At 51.2% G+C, this 21,166-nt stretch overlaps 1 long non-coding RNA gene across 1 annotated transcript; it reads left to right on the forward strand.

Annotated features, from left to right (window-relative positions):
• The first annotated feature begins 1,185 nt into the window (after positions 1-1,185).
• Positions 1,186-20,226, forward strand: LOC147654511 (uncharacterized). Its single transcript, XR_015285297.1, has 31 exons — positions 1,186-1,386; positions 5,673-5,764; positions 7,042-8,119; positions 8,201-8,242; positions 8,337-8,502; positions 8,586-8,664; positions 8,742-9,797; positions 9,879-9,920; positions 10,015-10,184; positions 10,268-10,346; positions 10,424-11,519; positions 11,601-11,642; positions 11,737-11,900; positions 11,984-12,062; positions 12,140-13,235; positions 13,317-13,358; positions 13,453-13,616; positions 13,700-13,778; positions 13,856-14,911; positions 14,993-15,034; positions 15,129-15,292; positions 15,376-15,454; positions 15,532-16,568; positions 16,650-16,690; positions 16,786-16,949; positions 17,033-17,111; positions 17,189-18,284; positions 18,366-18,407; positions 18,502-18,665; positions 18,749-18,827; positions 18,905-20,226. It is a non-coding gene; the product is annotated as an uncharacterized LOC147654511 (long non-coding RNA).
• The last annotated feature ends 940 nt before the right edge of the window (positions 20,227-21,166 follow it).

Genomic DNA, 21,166 nt, shown 5'->3' on the forward strand with positions numbered 1-21,166 from the left:
TTGTTTTTAATTCTACTGCCCATTCACAATTTTGTGAAGTGTTATTTATCTACCGATTGCCTTCCTTGGTTAGACCAAGTTAACTTTATTGATGTCAGATTCAGGCAGCTCACTGTTACTATTTATCTTTAATAGGTTTGATGCAACACATTTTTATTGCTGAGATAAGTATTGATTAAAGCCTCTGCTTTTGCTCATTTTGATTGCTTCGTGTAATTAGAAAGTCTAAAAACCCTTTTTACTTCTTTTTACTTCTGCATGAAGTACAAAAAACATTTTACATTTGCATGTGCATCTTAACAAATTGAATATGCTTTGAAAAACACCTGCCCTTGAGGCGAAGAACAGAAAATAAACGAGAAGGCACAAAAAATAAAGATGCTATAAAGTGAAGGAGCATGGAGGTGTGGGGTTTTAAGACTGTGATAGCATGGTAGCAGGAATAAGACCTTTCTTATATGGAAGGAGATGGAAAAGGACACTGTTTAAAAAAACACTCATAAGTACTTTGAGCGATCAAGCTCTAAGTGACTGTGGTATTTGAAAGCTTGATCATAGCTATCCCTTCAGATATTCTGGAAAATCTTTGAGGCCTGATTATGGGTTGTGATGTATTTATCTGAAATACACTGTTCAGATATTTAGTACTGATAAAATAAAATAAAAGTCATACCATGTAATGAAAACAGTACTGAAGAAGAAGACTGCAAAATCATCAGAGACAAGCATATGCTGCTGCAAAAGACTGAGAAAGTTCTCAAAGGTAAAAAAACCCTGGGAGCTGAACATGATGGGAAGTTTCCTGGGAATTCTGAAGCATTTGGTGTGTCCTAAATGTTAGGTTTGATTTAATGCAAATTTCCCATGATTGTGTGTTCAGAGTTGCTGGTTTAGGAATGACCAAGTCTGGATTTGGATTTGTGGCACCTAGCATTCCTTGTGTCAGCTTTAGGTCTGGATTGGTGGGAATTGTCTGAGAAAAGAAAAGGCAATTTAAATACACAGCTCCGTTCTCAGAGAAACTATCGGGATGGGAGAAAAGAGTCTGTGAAACTGCTGGGAACACCCGGAGTGAGGGAATAAGCAGCCCACCCCTCACACTTGAACTGGCACTAGCCGCAGGGTGGGCAGTGATGTTAATGAGATCTCAGAACAGCCCCAGGTGTGGGCAGTTATGGTAAAGAATGGGTGGGTCCTGGCCGGGGCTATTTTAGGGGGAGGGTTTCTCTCACTTCGCTTGAGCACGGAGCAGTTGGAGCAGAGGGATTTTTGGTGAGTTCCCTGGGGGTATCTCATGGAACGATACCGGGAGCATCTCATAGGATCTGGGAGAACAGCTGGATACACCTGGACATGGAGCATTGTTTAAAGCAGCATCTGAGCCAAGTAAGCCTGTGCGGGTTCGCAGGGATTTGCAAAAGGGATTTTCCCTTTTGATTTCATTTTGCCGTTTGCTCCCCAATTCCCCCCGGAAGAAATGGGTATTATGAGGACAAAAGGGGGGCATAAATTGAGGGAAGAAACTCCTGTTATTATCTATTTTTACACTGGGGGGAGTCCACCTATGATTTTAAGGGTACTGATTGGAGGAAAACCTGCCTTTTCCAGGGTGTTAGGGGTATCAGTGAACAGTGAATCCCCATGTTCCATTTTAAATGGAAGGGGGGAAATATTGTTGCTATTTTATGGGTTTGACTTGAGGGGAACCCCCCCACACTTTCCATCATCCTGAGGTTTAAATTGAGGAGGAAGCCTTATAGTCACTACTTTTTAAGGGTCTGATTGAGTGTTCCCCTTTTCCTATCATTTGAGAGATTTCAATCAAGGGAAAAACAACTTTTTACTTTTAGGGGATTAAATTGAAGGGGGGGAGCACTCATTTATTTGCCATCGTATTGGTTTAAGAAGGCACGAACACCCCCCCCGTTGCCTCAGTTTCCGGGGTTCAATTGACAGAAACACCGGCTTTTCCAGCAGGGGTCACATGGAGCCGTGGCGCTGCTTTTGAGAGCGATTCTGACCCCTTACAGCCCTGCACGGCAGCGCTTCTGGCATTCCCTGGGGAATTTGGCGGCTGGGCAGCCCCCGAGGAGTGACAGAGCCGTGCTGAGGCCGGGCGGGCAGGCGGGAGCCGCGGCGCGGAGCTGTGTCTGTCCCGGCTGCTCTGTCCGCTCCGGGCGCGGGGCTCGGGCACCGCCGGGGCCCCTTCGGGCCGGTCCCGGTGCCGCTGGGCGGGCCGGGCTCTCCCGGGGCCGGAGCTGCCCCCGCCCGCCGGAGGAGCCGCTTTCCGGCCGGGAGCGCGGGGCCGCCCCCGGGTGCCGAGTGCCGCCGCTGCCGGGGCTCGCGTGGCTCCCCCGGTCCCCCCGCACCTGGAGCGGCGCCAGCCCGGGAGCGAGTCCCGGCGGGGGCCGCTGGGGAACACTTGTGGCTTGTCAGCTTCAGAGTGCGCTGGCAAAAGCCGCTGGGAGGAGGGGAGGGGGAAAAGCCCGACCTGCCGGGCTTTTTGTCTCGGGGCTTTGTCGATATTGCTCTTTAGCCGAGCTGTGCCTTTAAATAACGATGTGGTGCCTTCTAGAAACTGTGTCCAATACCTTTTGTACCCTTGCAGGAGGGCTTCGAGCTCAGGTTTTTCCATTGCCGAGTTAACTGCAGGTCCGAGCTGGCAGCGTCCCGTGCATCTGGGGTGTGTGAATCTGTTTGTGATGTTCATTTCCCCTGGATGCAGAGCTGGGCTTTTCGGGCAGACTGTATTTCTCAAGCCTCGGGGTTTATTTAAGCCTTGCACGCGATTTTCTGGAGACGCGGGTCGAGTGAGAACTTTGTCTTGGTGCTGTACTGGGGAATGGAATGCAGGGGGTCCCCGCAATATCCCCGTGGAAGCTGGAATGTCCGAGGGAATGGATGTGACAATTCTCGGGGCTGAACCTGGCTCCCAGCGCTCTGCAGCGTAGGATGCGAGAGAGCAGGGCCGGGGGACAGCAGGGTAGGGACAGCGAGGTGCTTCGTGCTCTGGGTTTGGTGTTGATGTTTCCAGAGCCAGAGCAGGTTGATTTGGTTCAGGTGCACTGGAACAGGATCCAAACCTTGGAAAGGTCTGAGATCAATTGGGAGGAAATGTTTTAACATGAATGTGTTTCTTGATAGAAATCAGGTTTCAGTTAGTTTTTTAATAGATTTTAAAGGAAATTTTTTTTTGAGGAAAAGTGAAAAAAAATGTTTATTTTAATAAGTAGGGCGTGGGAAGAAGAATGAATAACGTTAGATAGTTTATTTGTTGTGGAGTAAAGATGAGGAGATTTAGAAGGTTTTGTGGTTTTTTTCACGTGTGTTTGGGATGTGGCGTGGGTCTTTTTGAGCCGTGGGGTGTTTTGGTGGTAGCTTGGGTTTTGGGATTGGAGTCAAGTTGAACAGTTTTAGAAGAAGTTACTATGGTTTTGGCAATTATTTTGTATTCACTAATCAATGATGTCAGGAAAATTAATCCACAAACACCAGAGGTTTATGTCCAAAAAGGAGACAGAGGAGTCCTTTTTCTTTATTCGAATAAAGGGAGAGGCCATGGGGCATTCCCCTGGGGTTTCTCTAATTTTTGGAGGGTGCAGAGCCTCCTTTTTATCCTAATTCCTGGCCGCTTGTCCCTTCTCTCTTTCCCCATAGGCTGAGGTACTTGAGAGGTACAGGCTTCCCGGAACGCCTGATACCTGGGATACCTTTTCCCCCCCCACGCATAATCCCTTCTTAATTCTTAGCTTTTGTGGAATTCATGATACTCTTTCAGTGCCTCTTTGATCTTTTAGTGGAATCCATCCCATTGATTCTGTTGTCTCTCACTGATAGCTGCATCTTATCAGCAGACCCACAGCTTGTTTATAAAGACAAACCCGTCATTCCTCTCTATGAGAAGTTATTTTTAAAAAAGTAAAAAATGGATTTTTTGTTGTCTCTGTTAAACAATAGAGTTGAGAGAGAATTTGGGGTAGAGTGTATTAGTATTGTATACAGATTGTACGTTAAAAGTTTTTTTCTTTGCTAGTTTTGAAGTTACAGAATTTGTTTAAGCATAAAGCAGATGGTGGGGATATAATATAATGTAATTTTAGGACATCTTATTTTTTATTGTATATCTTTGGCTTAATGGTCAAATTATTTTTTACTTTTAGATATACTTTTATAGAGATACAGGTAAATATAAATAGTGGTAGTAATATTTAGTAAGCAGAGTTATTTATGTGGTTTTTATTCAATATTAGTTTTTTTGGTGGCACATAGTGTGTTGTTTCATTTTTTTGTGTTCACTACGTGAAATTTGGTTTTTGAATAAAGATGATTTTATGAATGGGTTGGTTTGTATTTTAGGTAGAATCAATTAAAATAGATTTTGATATGCATTATTTGGTTTTGTTTATTGTATGTAGGGGATCAGAGGGGGTAGGGTTTGTTTGGTTAGCTGAGTTTTGGGTGTTAATTAGTTGGCTTTTGTTAGATGCAGTTTTTAATTTTTGGAAGTTTTTTGAGTGGTCCTAAGGTGATTTTTACTAATTGATTGTATAATTTTATTTTGTTTGTAGTTGGCGTATAATAATGTATATGTTCTATTTATTTAACGTTGTGTTTTTTAGTTTAGGTGTTGATGATAAGTTTGGATTCCTTTCTGTTGTGGTGTTTCTTATTAGCTTCATTTCTGGGGACACAGGCATTTATATGGTGGCTTTTTATAGGTATATTTTTGGGGGTGGTGTTTTTTAACTTTTTGTAGTTTTGGTTGGTTTTTTGTTTTTAATTAGTTATTAATCTTTTATAGAGTCTTGGTAATTATTTAAGTATTACTATAAATGTAGAGCTTTGGGGTTTTTTTACTAATGTTTAGGGTTAGTTGAATGGCTTTGAGTTCAGTGACTTGGTTTGATTTTTTTTTTTAATAGTTGGTGTGATGTGTGGAGTTCAATAGCGTTGCTTTTTATTTATGTTTAACTTTGCTGATGTGATAAGAACTGTTAGTGAAAGAGCATAGCATCTGTTTTTGCTGGTGGTTGTACGGTGTGGGTTTTGTTTGTGTTACCTGTTTTGGGTTTTTTTTGTTAGTGAGACTAAACTTTATTTTGGGGTTAATTTGTGATTATTTTAAAGATTTTAGTGCAATTTAGGTTTTTGATTTGGGGGTGCTGTGATGAGAGTACTTTATTTGTTTTATGTGGTATTGGGTTGGTGTGGATAGAGGGAATACTTGTTTTTAAAATTTATTTTAGTATTGTTAGTTTAAGTGTTAGGATGCATTGTGTTTCAGTGTTGAATCTTTTTGAGGTGGTTTGGATTTTTTCTAGGTTAAGATTTTTTTCCCTTGGCTGGTGGAGGTATTGTGACTTTATTGATCATATGGGTGAGAATTTGATGCTGTTTGTTTTTTGGTTATTTTTTTTTTTAGGAATTAGATTTTTGCAGTAGACCTGGAAGAATTCACTTTATTTCAAAACATACTAGTTTAATCACATAAAGGTTCCCATATTAACTCGTCAGTCTTTTAGATTCTTTTTCTCATTTAGGTTTTCCAGAATTTACTGTTAATTTAGCAATCAAGCAGGGATGGCACTTCGTTCTTGAAAAGATGGCTATGGAAAAACCTGTGTCTAACAACATGTGCCTGACAGAGGGCAATGATTTTGCTGTTATTACAGGGCCAAATACGAGTGGCAAAACAACTTTGGCATGGAACTGCTGAAGGAGAGGAGTTTCTGGTGGGCTCCCAGTGGCATCTGATGGAGTGACGGTGAGAGCATCTCATAGGGTCTGGGGGAGCACGTGGATGCAACTGGACGTGGAGCACTGCATAAAGGAGGTGGTGAGGGACAAAGCTTTCTGCCAGGAAGCAGCACCTGAACAGCTGAGCCAGTGTGGATTTGCAGGGGTGATCTTTCTCCTTTTCCCTTTTGATTTCATTTTGGCAGTCCTTCCTCAGTGCCCTCAATCTGTCACAAGAATTCCAAAAATAAAAAGGCTGAGTGAACAGTGAAAAGAAGGGGTATAGGTAAGGTGGAGTTCAGGTATACCCCACCCCAAACCCTAAACAGCAGCCCTAACAGCGCTCCCGTTTCCTTGAGACAGCTGCAGGCAGGAACCCTAAAGCAGCAGAGTGCCAGAACCCCCGAGAGGTACAGGCAGTTCCCTGGTGCTAGGGCCAGCCAGGAAGAGATAGTGGGGGGACGATCCGCAGGGTTGGGGAAACAGGGGGTTTCCCGCCCCGCCCCACCCTGGGCTCTCTGTCCCTCCGCAGCCGGGGATTGCTCCCACCCCTCCTCGAGGCGGCGGTTGGTAAGGCTTCGTGCCTGGCCTCCGCAAAGAGTTCGGCTCTGTCAGCCTCTGCCCTGTCTCAGGGCCAAACTTAGGTAGGGTAGGGAGCAACTGTGGATTGCCTGGTCCAGGCTAAGGGACATCTCTTGGGGCCTATGGATAAGGAGCATCCCCGGTTGCAAGCATAGGGTTGTAAGTTTGTAGGGTTCAGCGGGGCAGCTTGGCAGTGACACGGAGAGGCTGAGGGAGGGCTTCAGAGGTCAAGGTCTCGAGGGCTGGAGACAAACAGTGAAAAGAAAAGGGGTATAGGTTGGGATATAAGGTAGAGTACAGGACTATTCAAACCCCAAACAGTAGCCCTCACAGCACTCCCGTTTCCTTGAGACAGCTGCAGGCAGGAACCCGAAAGCAGCAGAGTGCCAGAACCCCCGAGAGGTGCAGGCAGTTCCCTGGTGCTAGGGCCAGCCAGGAAGCGATAGTGAGTGCTCGGGCCTACTGCTGTCGTATAAGCTGGGGTTTCTATCCTTGGGGTACCCTGGGCTCCCTGGCCCTCACTGACTGGAGAGTCTTCCTCCCCTCCTTGAGGTGGTGGTCGTTTGGCTGTCAGCCAATACTGCTGTGAAGCAAGCCTCTGCCTCCCTGTGGGGTGAAGTGTGCAGCCCATGAACCTGGGCATTCTCTAGAGAAGGTAAGTGCTGGGTTTTCACAGATGTAGGACTAAGCTCCTGCATTGATATTTTGTCTTCTTGGTTGTAGCTGACAAGGAGTCGACATCCTGGCAATGGCAGGAACTTCCCAGATGGCGAGGAGGCCTTCCTTCGCACCCCATGTGGATCCACCCACCAAGCATCTGAGAGCTGAGTCGAAGGCTACGACCCGCAGAGGGGGGATGAAAGCGGGGTGCCGCGTCGGGGCTCATGACCTGGGATTTTTGAGTCAGCTTTGGGGACGGGGAGGTCCAGGCTGTGGCCCCTTAGTCTGCACGGTGGGAGAGCCTCACTTTTGTTCACAGTGCTGAGGTGTGCAGGACAGAGCAGCCTCTGGGCGCGTCGTGTCACTCGTCCATCGTGCCTTCTGTGTCTTTTGTGCCTCTTGTGTTGTATGTGCTTTCCCTTATCCCTTCTGGGGGCTTACCAGAAACCCCAGCATCACTTATAGCATCTCCAATCTCTGGGCTCCTCGGCTCGGCTGCTCTCAGAGGCCTTGGAATCGCGTCTCTTTGGAAAAGCATCCGATTGGATGTCTTTTAGACCTCTTGTTCCGAGCTGTGTCAACAGCCGTGCGCCGCGAGGATCCATTGTTGCGGCTTAGGACTTGAAGAAACGCAAAGATAGGTAGAGGATTGCGGCCTTAAGATTCTTGGGCCTCCGTCTTGGCGGTTCCTGGAGTTTGTCATTCTGTCAGCATCTTCTTCCTCCCGGGTTCTGCGAGCTTCATCAGCTCGCCTTCATTCTCACCCGGCTCATCTTGTTCCGCATTCTCTCAGTCCTTGCGGCCGTTCTTGTGGCCCAGAATTTTGTCTCCCCATTGTGTCCCCTCGTCGGTTGTCTGGTGTGTCACGGGTGTCTGGGTGTAGTTGTCCCGGAGCTGCTCTGCCCTGCTGCCCAGCCTGGCTGTAGGTGTAAAAGGCCAAGTCCAAGGCCCCTGTAATTTGAAATTTGTGATGTAGGGTGTAGTTGGGGTCTAGAACATATCCCTAGAGCAACGCAAGATGTCTGGAGCTGTGAAGTTACCCTGCAGCACTTTGCCTTTTGTCTCAGCTCTCTTTCAGATGCGGACGGATGAAATCGGTGGCAGAGCGCCCCATCCAGGGTAAGGGGGTTCCCCTGAGAAGGTAAGTCAATGTTTGTCTTTGCAGGGCAACTGGAACCGGTCCCTGTGTTGTTACAGGTCTCCTCTTTGTCTTTATTTTTAGGAAATAGAGCCGGCTAGCAGCAGTCAAGGTGAAGCGGGCAAGGTGAGCGTTGACCGGTGGAGGGAGGCTGTTGTTATCGCTGGGCTCTCAGTTTCTGGTGCAACGCCAAGCGTCCCTTCTTGTTTGCATGCTTTAGGCGGTCCAGTCGCGTTTCGTCGAGACCCCGTCGCCGGCCGGCACGGCACGCCTGCTTCGCCGCTCCCGTGAGCCCTGCGGAAGCGTCACAGGGGACCGCGTGACGGAGCCTTTTCCACGTAAAGGGGCCGTGTGGGTGGCCTTCAGGAAGGGGCCAAGGGCTTCCCGTGAGTTGGGGATGTCGGGAGGAGGAGCGAGGGCCTGTTCAAGTCTCAGCAACGCCACATCACTTTTTCTTCTCTTAACTCAGGCGCGCCCTGCGACGGCGCTGCCTGGTCCCGGCGTGGCCGTATCGTGCGGCCTCAGGACACGGCCGTTCGCAGGAGACCGTGAGTAGCGGAATTGTCGGGTTTTGGCCGACGCCCTGCACAGATCAGCTGCTGATTTTCTGTTTTATTTTTGGTAGCTGACGGAGAGACGACAGCCTGGCGATGGCAGGAACTTCCCGGATAGCCAGGCGGCCTTCCTTGGCGCTCCGTGTGGATCCTCCCCAGCGGGCATCCGAGAGCTGAGTCAAAGGCTACGACCCGCAGAGGGGATGAAAGCGGGGTGCCGGGTCGGGGCGGTTCAGGCTGTGGCCCCTTAGGCCGCACGGTGGGAGAGCCTCACTTTTGTTCACAGTGCTGAGGTGTGCAGGACAGAGCAGCCTCTGGGCGCGTCGTGTCACTCGTCCATCGTGCTTTCTGTGTCTTTTGTGCCTCCTGTGTTGTATGTGCCTTCCCTTATCCCTTCTGGGGGCTTACCAGAAACCCCAGCAACACTTATAACATCTCCAATCTCTGGGCTCCTCAGCTTGGCAGCTCTCAGAGGCCTTGGAATCGCGTCTCTTTGGACAAGCATCCGATTGGATGTCTTTTAGACCTCTTGTTCCGAGCTGTGTCAACAGCCGTGCGCCGCGAGGATCCATTGTTGCGGCTTAGGACTTGAAGAAACGCAAAGATAGGTAGAGGATTGCGGCCATAAGATTCTTGGGCCTCCGTCTTGGCGGTTCCTGGAGTTTGTCATTCTGTCAGCATCTTCTTCCTCCCGGGTTTTGCGAGCTTCATCAGCTCGCCTTCATTCTCACCCGGCTCATCTCATTCCGCATTCTCTCAGTCCTTGTGGCCGTCCTTGTGGCCCAGAGTTTTGTCTCCCCATTGTGTCCCCTCGTCCGTTGTGTGGTGTGTCACGGGTGTCTGGGTGTAGTTGTCCCGGAGCTGCTCTGCCCTGCTGCCCAGCCTGGCTGTAGGTGTAAAAGGCCAAGTCCAAGGCAATTTGTGACTGAAATTTGTGATGTAATTTGAAATTTGTAATGTCAGTTGTAGTTAGAGTCTAGAACATATCCCTAGAGCAACGCAAGATGTCTGGAGCTGTGAAGTTACCCTGCAGCACTTTGCCTTTTGTCTCAGCTCTCTTTCAGATGCGGACGGATGAAATCGGTGGCAGAGCGCCCCATCCAGGGTAAGGGGGTTCCCCTGAGAAGGTAAGTCAATGTTTGTCTTTGCAGGGCAACTGGAACCGGTCCCTGTGTTGTTACAGGTCTCCTCTTTGTCTTTATTTTTAGGAAATAGAGCCGGCTAGCAGCAGTCAAGGTGAAGCGGGCAAGGTGAGCGTTGACCGGTGGAGGGAGGCTGTTGTTATCGCTGGGCTCTCAGTTTCTGGTGCAACGCCAAGCGTCCCTTCTTGTTTGCATGCTTTAGGCGGTCCAGTCGCGTTTCGTCGAGACCCCGTCGCCAGCCGGCCGGCACGGCACGCCTGCTTCGCCGCTCCCGTGAGCCCTGCGGAAGCGTCACAGGGGACCGCGTGACGGAGCCTTTTCCACGTAAAGGGGCCGTGTGGGTGGCCTTCAGGAAGGGGCCGAGGGCTTCCCGTGAGTTGGGGATGTCGGGAGGAGGAGCGAGGGCCTGTTCAAGTCTCAGCAACGCCACATCACTTTTTCTTCTCTTAACTCAGGCGCGCCCTGCGACGGCGCTGCCTGGTCCCGGCGTGGCCGTATCGTGCGGCCTCAGGACACGGCCGTTCGCAGGAGACCGTGAGTAGCGGAATTGTCGGGTTTTGGCCGACGCCCTGCACAGATCAGCTGCTGATTTTCTGTTTTATTTTTGGTAGCTGACGGAGAGACGACAGCCTGGCGATGGCAGGAACTTCCTGGATAGCCAGGCGGCCTTCCTTGGCGCTCCGTGTGGATCCTCCCCAGCGGGCATCCGAGAGCTGAGTCAAAGGCTACGACCCGCAGAGGGGATGAAAGCGGGGTGCCGGGTCGGGACTTGTGACCTGGGATATCTGAGTCAGCTTTGGGGACGGGGAGGTCCAGGCTGTGGCCCCTTAAGCCGCACGGTGGGAGAGCCTCACTTTTGTTCACCGTGCTGAGGTGTGCAGGACAGAGCAGCCTCTGGGCGCGTCGTGTCACTCGTCCATCGTGCCTTCTGTGTCTTTTGTGCCTCCTGTGTTGTATGTGCCTTCCCTTATCCCTTCTGGGGGCTTACCAGAAACCCCAGCAACACTTATAACATCTCCAATCTCTGGGCTCCTCGGCTCGGCAGCTCTCAGAGGCCTTGGAATCGCATCTCTCTTGACAAGCATCCGATTGGATGTCTTTTAGACCTCTTGTTCCGAGCTGTGTCAACAGCCGTGCGCCGCGAGGATCCATTGTTGCGGCTTAGGACTTGAAGAAACGCAAAGATAGGTAGAGGATTGCGGCCATAAGATTCTTGGGCCTCCGTCTTGGCGGTTCCTGGAGTTTGTCATTCTGTCAGCATCTTCTTCCTCCCGGGTTCTGCGAGCTTCATCAGCTCGCCTTCATTCTCACCCGGCTCATCTCATTCCGCATTCTCTCAGTCCTTGCGGCCGTTCTTGTGGCCCAGAATTTTGTCTCCCCATTGTGTCCCCTCGTCGGTTGTCTGGTGTGTCACGGGTGTCTGGGTGTAGTTGTCCCGGAGCTGCTCTGCCCTGCTGCCCAGCCTGGCTGTAGGTGTAAAAGGCCAAGTCCAAGGCAATTTGTGACTGAAATTTGTGATGTAATTTGAAATTTGTAATGTCAGTTGTAGTTAGAGTCTAGAACATATCCCTAGAGCAACGCAAGATGTCTGGAGCTGTGAAGTTACCCTGCAGCACTTTGACTTTTGTCTCAGCTCTCTTTCAGATGCGGACGGATGAAATCGGTGGCAGAGCGCCCCATCCAGGGTAAGGGGGTTCCCCTGAGAAGGTAAGTCAATGTTTGTCTTTGCAGGGCAACTGGAACCGGTCCCTGTGTTGTTACAGGTCTCCTCTTTGTCTTTATTTTTAGGAAATAGAGCTGGCTAGCAGCAGTCAAGGTGAAGCGGGCAAGGTGAGCGTTGACCGGTGGAGGGAGGCTGTTGTTATCGCTGGGCTCTCAGTTTCTGGTGCAACGCCAAGCGTCCCTTCTTGTTTGCATGCTTTAGGCGGTCCAGTCGCGTTTCGTCGAGACCCCGTCGCCAGCCGGCCGGCACGCCTGCTTCGCCGCTCCCGTGAGCCCTGCGGAAGCGTCACAGGGACCGTGTGACGGAGCCTTTTCCACGTAAAGGGGCCGTGTGGGTGGCCTTCAGGAAGGGGCCGAGGGCTTCCCGTGAGTTGGGGATGTCGGGAGGAGGAGCGAGGGCCTGTTCAAGTCTCAGCAACGCCACATTACTTTTTCTTCTCTTAACTCAGGCGCGCCCTGCGACGGCGCTGCCTGGTCCCGGCGTGGCCGTATCGTGCGGCCTCAGGACACGGCCGTTCGCAGGAGACCGTGAGTAGCGGAATTGTCGGGTTTTGGCCGACGCCCTGCACAGATCAGCTGCTGATTTTCTGTTTTATTTTTGGTAGCTGACGGAGAGACGACAGCCTGGCGATGGCAGGAACTTCCTGGATAGCCAGGCGGCCTTCCTTGGCGCTCCGTGTGGATCCTCCCCAGCGGGCATCCGAGAGCTGAGTCAAAGGCTACGACCCGCAGAGGGGATGAAAGCGGGGTGCCGGGTCGGGACTTGGGACCTGGGATATCTGAGTCAGCTTTGGGGACGGGGAGGTCCAGGCTGTGGCCCCTTAAGCCGCACGGTGGGAGAGCCTCACTTTTGTTCACCGTGCTGAGGTGTGCAGGACAGAGCAGCCTCTGGGCGCGTCGTGTCACTCGTCCATCGTGCCTTCTGTGTCTTTTGTGCCTCCTGTGTTGTATGTGCCTTCCCTTATCCCTTCTGGGGGCTTACCAGAAACCCCAGCAACACTTATAACATCTCCAATCTCTGGGCTCCTCGGCTCGGCAGCTCTCAGAGGCCTTGGAATCGTGTCTCTCTTGACAAGCATCCGATTGGATGTCTTTTAGACCTCTTGTTCCGAGCTGTGTCAACAGCCGTGCGCCGCGAGGATCCATTGTTGCGGCTTAGGACTTGAAGAAACGCAAAGATAGGTAGAGGATTGCGGCCATAAGATTCTTGGGCCTCCGTCTTGGCGGTTCCTGGAGTTTGTCATTCTGTCAGCATCTTCTTCCTCCCGGGTTCTGCGAGCTTCATCAGCTCGCCTTCATTCTCACCCGGCTCATCTCATTCCGCATTCTCTCAGTCCTTGTGGCCGTCCTTGTGGCCCAGAGTTTTGTCTCCCCATTGTGTCCCCTCGTCCGTTGTGTGGTGTGTCACGGGTGTCTGGGTGTAGTTGTCCCGGAGCTGCTCTGCCCTGCTGCCCAGCCTGGCTGTAGGTGTAAAAGGCCAAGTCCAAGGCAATTTGTGACTGAAATTTGTGATGTAATTTGAAATTTGTAATGTCAGTTGTAGTTAGAGTCTAGAACATATCCCTAGAGCAACGCAAGATGTCTGGAGCTGTGAAGTTACCCTGCAGCACTTTGACTTTTGTCTCAGCTCTCTTTCAGATGCGGACGGATGAAATCGGTGGCAGAGCGCCCCATCCAGGGTAAGGGGGTTCCCCTGAGAAGGTAAGTCAATGTTTGTCTTTGCAGGGCAACTGGAACCGGTCCCTGTGTTGTTACAGGTCTCCTCTTTGTCTTTATTTTTAGGAAATAGAGCCGGCTAGCAGCAGTCAAGGTGAAGCGGGCAAGGTGAGCGTTGACCGGTGGAGGGAGGCTGTTGTTATCGCTGGGCTCTCAGTTTCTGGTGCAACGCCAAGCGTCCCTTCTTGTTTGCATGCTTTAGGCGGTCCAGTCGCGTTTCGTCGAGACCCCGTCGCCAGCCGGCCGGCACGCCTGCTTCGCCGCTCCCGTGAGCCCTGCGGAAGCGTCACAGGGACCGCGTGACGGAGCCTTTTCCACGTAAAGGGGCCATGTGGGTGGCCTTCAGGAAGGGGCTGAGGGCTTCCCGTGAGTTGGGGATGTCAGGCGGAGGAGCGAGGGCCTGTTCAAGTCTCAGCAACGCCACATTACTTTTTCTTCTCTTAACTCAGGCGCGCCCTGCGACGGCGCTGCCTGGTCCCGGCGTGGCCGTATCGTGCGGCCTCAGGACACGGCCGTTCGCAGGAGACCGTGAGTAGCGGAATTGTCGGGTTTTGGCCGACGCCCTGCACAGATCAGCTGCTGATTTTCTGTTTTATTTTTGGTAGCTGACGGAGAGACGACAGCCTGGCGATGGCAGGAACTTCCTGGATAGCCAGGCGGCCTTCCTTGGCGCTCCGTGTGGATCCTCCCCAGCGGGCATCCGAGAGCTGAGTCAAAGGCTACGACCCGCAGAGGGGATGAAAGCGGGGTGCCGGGTCGGGGCGGTTCAGGCTGTGGCGCCTTAGGCTGCACGGTGGGAGAGCCTCACTTTTGTTCACAGTGCTGAGGTGTGCAGGACAGAGCAGCCTCTGGGCGCGTCCTGTCACTCGTCCATCGTGCCTTCTGTGTCTTTTGTGCCTCCTGTGTTGTATGTGCTTTCCCTTATCCCTTCTGGGGGCTTACCAGAAACCCCAGCAACACTTATAACATCTCCAATCTCTGGGCTCCTCAGCTTGGCAGCTCTCAGAGGCCTTGGAATCGCGTCTCTTTGGACAAGCATCCGATTGGATGTCTTTTAGACCTCTTGTTCCGAGCTGTGTCAACAGCCGTGCGCCGCGAGGATCCATTGTTGCGGCTTAGGACTTGAAGAAACGCAAAGATAGGTAGAGGATTGCGGCCTTAAGATTCTTGGGCCTCCGTCTTGGCGGTTCCTGGAGTTTGTCATTCTGTCAGCATCTTCTTCCTCCCGGGTTCTGCGAGCTTCATCAGCTCGCCTTCATTCTCACCCGGCTCATCTCATTCCGCATTCTCTCAGTCCTTGTGGCCGTCCTTGTGGCCCAGAGTTTTGTCTCCCCATTGTGTCCCCTCGTCGGTTGTCTGGTGTGTCACGGGTGTCTGGGTGTAGTTGTCCCGGAGCTGCTCTGCCCTGCTGCCCAGCCTGGCTGTAGGTGTAAAAGGCCAAGTCCAAGGCAATTTGTGACTGAAATTTGTGATGTAATTTGAAATTTGTAATGTCAGTTGTAGTTAGAGTCTAGAACATATCCCTAGAGCAACGCAAGATGTCTGGAGCTGTGAAGTTACCCTGCAGCACTTTGACTTTTGTCTCAGCTCTCTTTCAGATGCGGACGGATGAAATCGGTGGCAGAGCGCCCCATCCAGGGTAAGGGGGTTCCCCTGAGAAGGTAAGTCAATGTTTGTCTTTGCAGGGCAACTGGAACCGGTCCCTGTGTTGTTACAGGTCTCCTCTTTGTCTTTATTTTTAGGAAATAGAGCCGGCTAGCAGCAGTCAAGGTGAAGCGGGCAAGGTGAGCGTTGACCGGTGGAGGGAGGCTGTTGTTATCGCTGGGCTCTCAGTTTCTGGTGCAACGCCAAGCGTCCCTTCTTGTTTGCATGCTTTAGGCGGTCCAGTCGCGTTTCGTCGAGACCCCGTCGCCAGCCGGCCGGCACGCCTGCTTCGCCGCTCCCGTGAGCCCTGCGGAAGCGTCACAGGGACCGCGTGACGGAGCCTTTTCCACGTAAAGGGGCCGTGTGGGTGGCCTTCAGGAAGGGGCTGAGGGCTTCCCGTGAGTTGGGGATGTCAGGAGGAGGAGCGAGGGCCTGTTCAAGTCTCAGCAACGCCACATTACTTTTTCTTCTCTTAACTCAGGCGCGCCCTGCGACGGCGCTGCCTGGTCCCGGCGTGGCCGTATCGTGCGGCCTCAGGACACGGCCGTTCGCAGGAGACCGTGAGTAGCGGAATTGTCGGGTTTTGGCCGACGCCCTGCACAGATCAGCTGCTGATTTTCTGTTTTATTTTTGGTAGCTGACGAAGAGACGACAGCCTGGCGATGGCAGGAACTTCCCGGGTAGCCAGGCGGCCTTCCTTGGCGCTCCGTGTGGATCCTCCCCAGCGGGCATCCGAGAGCTGAGTCAAAGGCTACGACCCGCAGAGGGGATGAAAGCGGGGTGCCGGGTCGGGGCGGTTCAGGCTGTGGCCTCTTAGGCTGCACGGTGGGAGAGCCTCACTTTTGTTCACAGTGCTGAGGTGTGCAGGACAGAGCAGCCTCTGGGCGCGTCCTGTCACTCGTCCATCGTGCCTTCTGTGTCTTTTGTGCCTCCTGTGTTGTATGTGCTTTCCCTTATCCCTTCTGGGGGCTTACCAGAAACCCCAGCAACACTTATAACATCTCCAATCTCTGGGCTCCTCAGCTTGGCAGCTCTCAGAGGCCTTGGAATCGCGTCTCTTTGGACAAGCATCCGATTGGATGTCTTTTAGACCTCTTGTTCCGAGCTGTGTCAACAGCCGTGCGCCGCGAGGATCCATTGTTGCGGCTTAGGACTTGAAGAAACGCAAAGATAGGTAGAGGATTGCGGCCATAAGATTCTTGGGCCTCCGTCTTGGCGGTTCCTGGAGTTTGTCATTCTGTCAGCATCTTCTTCCTCCCGGGTTCTGCGAGCTTCATCAGCTCGCCTTCATTCTCACCCGGCTCATCTTGTTCCGCATTCTCTCAGTCCTTGCGGCCGTTCTTGTGGCCCAGAATTTTGTCTCCCCATTGTGTCCCCTCGTCGGTTGTCTGGTGTGTCACGGGTGTCTGGGTGTAGTTGTCCCGGAGCTGCTCTGCCCTGCTGCCCAGCCTGGCTGTAGGTGTAAAAGGCCAAGTCCAAGGCCCCTGTAATTTGAAATTTGTGATGTAGGGTGTAGTTGGGGTCTAGAACATATCCCTAGAGCAACGCAAGATGTCTGGAGCTGTGAAGTTACCCTGCAGCACTTTGCCTTTTGTCTCAGCTCTCTTTCAGATGCGGACGGATGAAATCGGTGGCAGAGCGCCCCATCCAGGGTAAGGGGGTTCCCCTGAGAAGGTAAGTCAATGTTTGTCTTTGCAGGGCAACTGGAACCGGTCCCTGTGTTGTTACAGGTCTCCTCTTTGTCTTTATTTTTAGGAAATAGAGCCGGCTAGCAGCAGTCAAGGTGAAGCGGGCAAGTTGAGCGTTGACCGGTGGAGGGAGGCTGTTGTTATCGCTGGGCTCTCAGTTTCTGGTGCAACGCCAAGCGTCCCTTCTTGTTTGCATGCTTTAGGCGGTCCAGTCGCGTTTCGTCGAGACCCCGTCGCCAGCCGGCCGGCACGCCTGCTTCGCCGCTCCCGTGAGCCCTGCGGAAGCGTCACAGGGACCGTGTGACGGAGCCTTTTCCACGTAAAGGGGCCGTGTGGGTGGCCTTCAGGAAGGGGCCGAGGGCTTCCCGTGAGTTGGGGATGTCGGGAGGAGGAGCGAGGGCCTGTTCAAGTCTCAGCAACGCCACATTACTTTTTCTTCTCTTAACTCAGGCGCGCCCTGCGACGGCGCTGCCTGGTCCCGGCGTGGCCGTATCGTGCGGCCTCAGGACACGGCCGTTCGCAGGAGACCGTGAGTAGCGGAATTGTCGGGTTTTGGCCGACGCCCTGCACAGATCAGCTGCTGATTTTCTGTTTTATTTTTGGTAGCTGACGGAGAGACGACAGCCTGGCGATGGCAGGAACTTCCTGGATAGCCAGGCGGCCTTCCTTGGCGCTCCGTGTGGATCCTCCCCAGCGGGCATCCGAGAGCTGAGTCAAAGGCTACGACCCGCAGAGGGGATGAAAGTGGGGTGCCGGGTCGGGACTTGTGACCTGGGATATCTGAGTCAGCTTTGGGGACGGGGAGGTCCAGGCTGTGGCCCCTTAAGCCGCACGGTGGGAGAGCCTCACTTTTGTTCACCGTGCTGAGGTGTGCAGGACAGAGCAGCCTCTGGGCGCGTCGTGTCACTCGTCCATCGTGCCTTCTGTGTCTTTTGTGCCTCCTGTGTTGTATGTGCCTTCCCTTATCCCTTCTGGGGGCTTACCAGAAACCCCAGCAACACTTATAACATCTCCAATCTCTGGGCTCCTCGGCTCGGCAGCTCTCAGAGGCCTTGGAATCGCGTCTCTCTTGACAAGCATCCGATTGGATGTCTTTTAGACCTCTTGTTCCGAGCTGTGTCAACAGCCGTGCGCCGCGAGGATCCATTGTTGCGGCTTAGGACTTGAAGAAACGCAAAGATAGGTAGAGGATTGCGGCCATAAGATTCTTGGGCCTCCGTCTTGGCGGTTCCTGGAGTTTGTCATTCTGTCAGCATCTTCTTCCTCCCGGGTTCTGCGAGCTTCATCAGCTCGCCTTCATTCTCACCCGGCTCATCTCATTCCGCATTCTCTCAGTCCTTGTGGCCGTCCTTGTGGCCCAGAGTTTTGTCTCCCCATTGTGTCCCCTCGTCCGTTGTGTGGTGTGTCACGGGTGTCTGGGTGTAGTTGTCCCGGAGCTGCTCTGCCCTGCTGCCCAGCCTGGCTGTAGGTGTAAAAGGCCAAGTCCAAGGCAATTTGTGACTGAAATTTGTGATGTAATTTGAAATTTGTAATGTCAGTTGTAGTTAGAGTCTAGAACATATCCCTAGAGCAACGCAAGATGTCTGGAGCTGTGAAGTTACCCTGCAGCACTTTGCCTTTTGTCTCAGCTCTCTTTCAGATGCAGACGGATGAAATCGGTGGCAGAGCACCCCATCCAGGGTAAGGGGGTTCCCCTGAGAAGGTAAGTCAATGTTTGTCTTTGCAGGGCAACTGGAACCGGTCCCTGTGTTGTTACAGGTCTCCTCTTTGTCTTTATTTTTAGGAAATAGAGCCGGCTAGCAGCAGTCAAGGTGAAGCGGGCAAGGTGAGCGTTGACCGGTGGAGGGAGGCTGTTGTTATCGCTGGGCTCTCAGTTTCTGGTGCAACGCCAAGCGTCCCTTCTTGTTTGCATGCTTTAGGCGGTCCAGTCGCGTTTCGTCGAGACCCCGTCGCCAGCCGGCCGGCACGCCTGCTTCGCCGCTCCCGTGAGCCCTGCGGAAGCGTCACAGGGACCGCGTGACGGAGCCTTTTCCACGTAAAGGGGCCGTGTGGGTGGCCTTCAGGAAGGGGCTGAGGGCTTCCCGTGAGTTGGGGATGTCAGGAGGAGGAGCGAGGGCCTGTTCAAGTCTCAGCAACGCCACATTACTTTTTCTTCTCTTAACTCAGGCGCGCCCTGCGACGGCGCTGCCTGGTCCCGGCGTGGCCGTATCGTGCGGCCTCAGGACACGGCCGTTCGCAGGAGACCGTGAGTAGCGGAATTGTCGGGTTTTGGCCGACGCCCTGCACAGATCAGCTGCTGATTTTCTGTTTTATTTTTGGTAGCTGACGAAGAGACGACAGCCTGGCGATGGCAGGAACTTCCCGGGTAGCCAGGCGGCCTTCCTTGGCGCTCCGTGTGGATCCTCCCCAGCGGGCATCCGAGAGCTGAGTCAAAGGCTACGACCCGCAGAGGGGATGAAAGCGGGGTGCCGGGTCGGGGCGGTTCAGGCTGTGGCCCCTTAGGCCGCACGGTGGGAGAGCCTCACTTTTGTTCACAGTGCTGAGGTGTGCAGGACAGAGCAGCCTCTGGGCGCGTCGTGTCACTCGTCCATCGTGCCTTCTGTGTCTTTTGTGCCTCCTGTGTTGTATGTGCCTTCCCTTATCCCTTCTGGGGGCTTACCAGAAACCCCAGCAACACTTATAACATCTCCAATCTCTGGGCTCCTCGGCTCGGCAGCTCTCAGAGGCCTTGGAATCGCGTCTCTTTTGACAAGCATCCGATTGGATGTCTTTTAGACCTCTTGTTCCGAGCTGTGTCAACAGCCGTGCGCCGCGAGGATCCATTGTTGCGGCTTAGGACTTGAAGAAACGCAAAGATAGGTAGAGGATTGCGGCCATAAGATTCTTGGGCCTCCGTCTTGGCGGTTCCTGGAGTTTGTCATTCTGTCAGCATCTTCTTCCTCCCGGGTTCTGCGAGCTTCATCAGCTCGCCTTCATTCTCACCCGGCTCATCTCATTCCGCATTCTCTCAGTCCTTGTGGCCGTCCTTGTGGCCCAGACTTTTGTCTCCCCATTGTGTCCCCTCGTCCGTTGTGTGGTGTGTCACGGGTGTCTGGGTGTAGTTGTCCCGGAGCTGCTCTGCCCTGCTGCCCAGCCTGGCTGTAGGTGTAAAAGGCCAAGTCCCAGGCCCCTGTAATTTGAAATTTGTGACGTAGGTTTTACTTTGGTGTCTAGAGGCTTTTCCTAGGTCAACACAAGATGTCTGCATCTGTGAAGTTATCCTGCAGTGCTTTGAGTTGTGTCTTAGCTTCCTAAGCATTTTATTATTTGCTGCCGAATGTGGGGTTCAGAAGAATAAGAAAACCTATGCTGATTATGTTGCATTGGTCCTTACTGTGTGCTGGGATAAAGGACTTTGTAATGGTGTTACTTAAGTTCATGTCTCTCAGGGTGGAGGCCTTTATGTTGTTCTAGTCTCTGAGCTTTTTGGAGGTTTTGATGCCTTTCTTGTCCCTAAGTTTGTTTTCTTATCCAAAAATAACTCCAATACTGTCCCTACTACATAACTTTCACAGTAAAAGAGCGCAGATTAAAATAGCTCTTATGCTAAGGTCAGTAATAATGATGGGTAAAAACGTTATAAAAGTACTGAAGTTTGTACCAAATAGCTTTAGTTTATTGTTTCTTTGGTCTACCCTTCATCCCAATCCCAGTAACATGTTTTAAAAGTGTGTTAGTAATTATACCCAGTTTATTAGAAGAGGAGCAAAAAAAACCCCACTACACTCTTTTTACTAATAATTCATACCACATCCTAAAAGTAAAACAAAACACAAAAAGCTATATAAAACCTAACACAACCAAATCTGCTTAAAAAAACCTCAACAACTTACTAAACAGCAAACCGTTCAATGAGCTCTATGCATTACTAAAAGCAACCTAACCAAATTGCGGCCTTCTAATTCATAAGTAATAATCAATGCTCTATAAAAATAGACCTCATTAACAAAAAAATTAAACTCCTAAAAAATAAGAAATCACTACAAAAAACAAACTACCTTTAAAAATCCATCATATAAATATACACATCCCCAAAAATACAACTAATAAAAACCACCAAAGAAAAAAACAGGTACATGCAACTACAAAAAAAAAAAAAAGATCCAAAATAAACTGCAATTAACCATACAGGAACAATTTGGTTTTAACTCAATAATCTCATAATACCTTGAATCATCAAAATAAAAATACTATCTCCAAATAAACACAAAACCAAAAAATAAATTTAACCATAAATCTTTTTCACATTATCCATAAGTTTAAAACATACTACAATCAAACAAATGAACCCCCCCCTCTAAGAAACAATAATCCAAATAGAAATATAAGAAACCTAACAAATTAGCTACATTACTGTACCCGAAGTACACCAAAATAAACACAACATACTCACAATAATAAAAATCACTAAATAAATAAAAACATACCCTATACCTCACACTGCTACTCAAACCATCATCCTTAACCTTAAAGAACCAGCCCTTTAAAAACATAATACCCCTAAAAAATGAAATCAAACCATAAAACTCATTTCAAAAACAACCT

This window comes from Cyanistes caeruleus, chromosome 3, assembly GCF_971803275.1.
Source record: "Cyanistes caeruleus chromosome 3, bCyaCae1.hap1.1, whole genome shotgun sequence".
Taxonomy (NCBI): Eukaryota; Metazoa; Chordata; class Aves; order Passeriformes; family Paridae; genus Cyanistes; species Cyanistes caeruleus.